The sequence below is a fragment of the Xenopus laevis genome, chromosome 1L (assembly GCF_017654675.1).
Source record: "Xenopus laevis strain J_2021 chromosome 1L, Xenopus_laevis_v10.1, whole genome shotgun sequence".
NCBI lineage: Eukaryota > Metazoa > Chordata > Amphibia > Anura > Pipidae > Xenopus > Xenopus laevis.
This window is the reverse complement of record NC_054371.1, coordinates 27,453,711-27,459,504: the sequence shown is the minus strand read 5'-3', so window position 1 is coordinate 27,459,504 and position 5,794 is coordinate 27,453,711.

Below are 5,794 nucleotides of genomic sequence, written 5' to 3'. Positions count from 1 at the left end.
AGGGACATGCTAGACGTGAGGGTCCACAAGGGATTGGCCAGTTCTCCTGTAGATGAATGGAACGATCCAATCGGCTGCTGATTTGTTACTGTGATAAAAAGCTCTGGCCTGAAGCATCTTCTCAGCCTCACCGGCTCTCAGACTTGCCTAATGTTCCCCATCAGGCTGAGATTCTTCTTTGTATCAAGTTGTTACATACGGGAACTGTTCCCACAGCAGCACAATACAGTGTAGTAGTAGAACTAATTAAACGTGTGAAGGCAGAAATAAATATCTGAGCTACAAACACACATTATGGGATGCGCTAATTGCTCTGCCTCCTCGTTCTCAGCCTCGAAGGGATTCAGTAACGGGAATGAAAACAAGCGAGAAAGCTTCAGGGAATGAGGCAGCCGTGACGTCTCTGGATGTTTCTCCAAATAAAAGTGCTACCATGGTGAGTTAAAGGGGTTGATCACTTTTGCAGTAACTATGTTATAAAATGGCTAATTCTAAGCAACTTAACCTGGTTTTATTTGGTTTTGTTACTTTTTATTACGCGTCTTTCTATTCAGGCCTCTCCTATTCATATTCCAGTCTCTTATTTAAATCAATGCATGGTTGCTAGGGGTATTTGGACCTTAGTAACCAAATTGCTGAAATTGCAATGTGGAGAGCTGCTGAATAAAAAACGAAATAAGTCAAAAAGTAAGTTTAAAGTAAGAGGGTCCCTGCCAATCCAGTGTTGGGAGCTGTAGTTCTGGTAGAGAAGGAGAAACACACAACATCGCTGATGCACTGTATGTCTGATAGAGTTGGCTCCAAGTCTTGTAACCCATAGCAACCACACAGCAGGTAGCATTTAATGCTCTGCGGACATTAGTTGTTGTAGGTTACTGGATGGGGAGCAAACTTTACAACTGTTATTAAATTAGCGGCATAGATATTTTTTTTCAGGGTATGGGGACAAGTGTCTATAATACAATATTTTATTAGACCTCATGCCAGGAATCTCTGTCTGGCCATGTTTATTATTATCTTTTATTTACATGCATACCCTTACATACTGCACAGAGAATGTTTCCATTATTTTCTTCACCAGAAAATATTTATATATAAAGTTTAAATATACTTTTGCAGGTGTCTGAGCATTTTATCTGCAGATTAAAGGCTACATGGCACTTTCCCTGTTTAATAAATACACAGGGCAAACTTTTATAGAATGAATAAAAGCTGCTCATGTATAATTCAGCAAAAACATTAAATTTGCAGCCTGTCAGGCAGAGAATCAATAGTGGAATTAATCAGTGTACGGAAGTGATCCATGTAACCAAAGCCAAGAGTTGCAGCCCACAGTGATGCTCCCCGGGCTTCCATCCCTCTCATTTCCTTCTATCTCATTAGCCTTTCATCCCCTGGGAAATGAGTAGGGATACATGATCTTATATAGGATCAGTGCACTAAGTCCAGCTGCTTCCCTGGGGCTGTCTGACCATTAGGCTTTTTTTATGTTGACCTCAGCTGCCCAATGTGATCTGCTGAGCAATATCATGGGAGGTGCGGCCTGCAGACTCATTGTGATTGGTTGGCCAGGAGATGACATGCAAAGTCATTATTAGTTGAGTGACCATATAGTTTCTGAGCTCAAAGGTCATGAATTATAAACTGGCAAGTGTTGCCGGAAAACCTGTATAGACCTAACTCAGGCACCAATGCTCAGAGAAGACAACTCTTTTTGTGGTTAATTTTTCCCCAAACTTTAACTGTTGTGGGAAAGATGCTCAATGACCTGCAGATGGTTCAACTTCAGGTTAAAAGGGGCTGGATTCAACGCAGCAGCTGTAATTTTTTTATCTATGTTTTTGTGTTTGCACTTTACATAAAACTCGGGGTGAAGCAAGTCCTTTTGGGCTCTGTCCCAGGTTTTGGTTCCTTGGGAGAAGCTTCTGCGGAACCCTTGGATAAGGGGACTCTCACTAGCCATGAGGTGTTGCAGAGTCTGGAAACCCTTGCCCCATCGGTGCCTTTTGGCCAGGGGGTCAGGGATTGGGGCTCACCCTAGCTTTCGCGTGAAGGTGAGCCCATTGACTCTTGATGCCCTTAGTGCCTCTTGACCTGGGGCTCTTAAAGTTTTGGCCCCCATCAGTGGCGGAACTAACGGGGGAGCAGGAGGTGCAGTTGTACCAGGGTCCGCACCCCCTGCAAGCCTGCCGGAAAAAAACGCTCAGAAAACCGCTTCCGGAGGTGGGTGGGGGGAACCAGCTTCACTGTCTGCACCCGGCTTCACTGTCTGCACCCGGGCCGGCCTCCCCATAGTTCCGTTACTGGAGCCCATGCCTTTTGGTAGGAATCTGGGATGAAAGAAAGCACCAGCTCTGGCTTTCAATGAAGAAACAAAGAATAAAAACAAGAAGAGGATAAAAATACAAGCTGTTCCAGACCTAAAAAGAATACCTAGGAGTTCCGCCTCATTCCTGACCACTCACCAGACAAAGTCACATGCTGCATGATAATTTGCAGTAAAAGTAAAATTCTTCTGCAGGTTCAGCAAAAAGCAGCAACAGACCACTGACCGGGTTACCTTTGCTTGCTCAACTTCTTGGATGCCGGTGCCTCAAATCTGAATCACACGAGCAAATGAATCAGCTCCAAGTATATAGAAGTTATATAAAGAATCCGCAGCTGCATCACAGCTAGGGTTGCCACCTGGCCGGTAAAAATGCCGGTTGATCCCAATGTTATTAATAGGGAAAAAAGATAAATATATAGGAAGGCTGGTATTTTTTTCCAGAAAAGGAGGCAACCCTAATCACAGCTAACATAATTTAGAGCACTTGATATACTGTAATAACAAACAAACCTGCAGACCAGGATTAAACCTTTTAATAAAACCTTTCCGATTGCAATTGGGTTACAGGAGTTCTGTTCTGGTTATTATAGAGCAATGCAGCAGCAACACTGGGGCAAGAACAAGCTCAGTGCTCAGCACATTGGCATAAAGTACAGCTTCTGCCCTTATATACATATATGTTCCTGAGTCCTGAACTCTAGGGCCGTATTGAGTCCTGCCCCTTTATATGAAGCCAAATTGTCTGGCCCATGGGCAGAATACAACAGGTGCTGCAGACTGGATGAGATATAGAAGGGGTCGCCTAATGATTCATGCAGAATTTCCCCCTTAGGCAGGGGCTTAACTACAGAGGAAGCTGAACCAGGAATTCCTCGTTTGGAAAGTCCCGACTTTCTCTGCACTGAACAGCCACAAAAAGAAACAAAGTTTCTCACTTAATTGGCTTTTGGCAGAGAGCCCAGAACACCTAACGGGTGCAAATAAGATACTTTGTAACCATTTTGAGATAAGCAAATAAGTAATTGTAACAATTTAGATAAGGAGGTCCCTTGGGAAAAGTTAGACTCACAGCTTAAAGGGCAATTCACCTTCTGTCATAACTGGAAAAAAACACACTGCACATGGAAATAATATCTATAGTTTCATCTTCTCTAATATGGCCTGACACTGACCACATACTCCTGTATGGGCAGGACCCTGGTCTGTCAACTTTACTGAGACCCCGAAAGAGTTTCTTTACTAAGAGGATGATGAGCTTCTGAACAGGTAGAGCAGCGGGACCCCAATATGATCCAATCTCTGATCCAGTGGCCTCACCAGATCTTTACAATACACTCAGCTTTAGAAGATAAAAATGCAACAATCTGATTGGTTGCTATTGGTAACTGTGCGCCTGTGATGGATTATTGGCCCCAATATGATATCGAGGTGACTCACAGTGCAGATGCTCCCCCTATGTGAATGAGCTCTTTCCTTTTATTCTAAATATCAATCGCACATCATTGGCTTCAGCTCTACCTTTCCAGCGTCTGAACTAAATGGGGGATCAATAAAAGTCATTTCCTGAACATCCAATTAATACAAAATCTGAGAAAATACTCTGAGTACCGGCCATAGGATATTACACTCTGAGAGTGAACATTTCCGCAGCCCCCCCTGTTATGGTTGGCACATTGAGCTCATCCGCGGTCTAACAAAGTGTTCTTGGGACTGTTAATAGAACAAGGGAGGGAAAACTGACACCCACATTTAAGCAGCTGCTTAACCCAACCACAAGCACTTCTATATTGTTCCAGCAATAGATCCAGAGCATAAATCAACCTTCTTTCTAAACTACAACTCCCAGCACTCAGATGTAAGGAGTATGGGAAACAGCGTTGCCTTTCCGCCAACAGGGGGAGAACACTAATGAGTCTGACACCCCCAAAATGCTGCTGGAATACACCTCACCCCCAGACGTTCTTACAATGTGCTGCTAGTGGGAGAAGGTGGACAGACATGCAGCTTTAAAGGACAACTAAACCCTAAAAATGAATAGGGCTAGAAATGTCAAATTTTATATATTGAATGTACTGATTTAGGTTAAAGGTTCAGGGTCTCTATAGCAGTAACGATCCAGGCCTTTGAACTTGTCACGGGACTTTCCCATCTCGGATTTTTGATGCTTGTTTTAAAACAGGTGACCAGTGAATGCTGCCTACTGGTTGGTTGCTAAGGGTTACTAGACCAGTACCAAACACAGCAATAAACCTTAGCGCTGTAGTGCTGCTATGCTATTGGGAGGGTGCTGGGAGTTGTACTTCGACAACTAACCAAGGACTAGAGTTTTGGCAACACTGATGCAAAGTTTTATTGTTTATTACTCTTTTAGGCCCATTTTGGGACTATGTGTGAGACCCATCGTCTCTCTATAGACCCTAAAGACAGCACTGTATTTGCTTCTGATGAAAAGACATTTCATTCTCTATGGGGACACTGTTTTATTTGCATTAACTTCAGTGAAACCCCCAAATAAATCGATATATATATATATATATATATATATAGTGCCATGTCCTGCTGCTGGCAGACACTCTCCTGTTGCGAAAGGATGTTTTTTGGAAGGGTTTTTTTTTTTTTACAGTGAGAGCTGTGAAGATGTGGAATTGTCTCCCTGAATCAGTGGTACAGGCTGATACATTAGATAGCTTTAAGAAGGGGTTGGATGGTGTTTAGCAAGTGAGGGAATACAGGGTTATGGGAGATAGCTCATAGTACAAGTTCATCCAGGGACTGGTCCAATTACCAGTCTGAGGGAAATTGAGGCTTCAAATTGGGTTTTTTTGCCTTCCTCTGGATCAACTAGCAGTTAGGCAGGTTATATACAGACTTAAAGGAACAGTAACACCAAAAAATTTAATTGTTTTAAAGTAATGAAAATATCATGTAATGTTGCCCTGCACTGGTAAAACTGATCTGTTTGCTTCAGAAACACTACTATAGTTCATATAAACAAGCTGCTGTTTAGCAATGGTGGAAATGGAAAAAAGGCTATAGGGCACAGGTTAAATAGTGGATAACAGATAAAACCATTATGTTCTACAGAGCTTATCTGCTGTGTAACCTGAGTCTTTTCTCCTTTGAATGGCTGCCCCCATTGCTACACAGCAGCTTATTTATATAAACAATAGTAGCGTTTCTGAAGCAAACACACCAGTTTTACCAGTGCAGGGCAACAATGCATTATGTTTGTATTACTTAAAAACAAATTCATTTGATGTTACTGTTCCTTTAAGGTTGAACTTGATGGACGTGTGTCTTTTTTCAACCTAACTTACTATGTTACTATGTAAAGAGAAAATCTGTAAAAGCAAAAGGAGGTGCTGGGCTGACAGGCAGAATATTACAGAAAGAGGTGCCAGAGATAAGAGGGGGAGGAGGGCTGGTGGTTTTGCACCAGAGAGAGGGGAGGGATGGAGTGAGGAG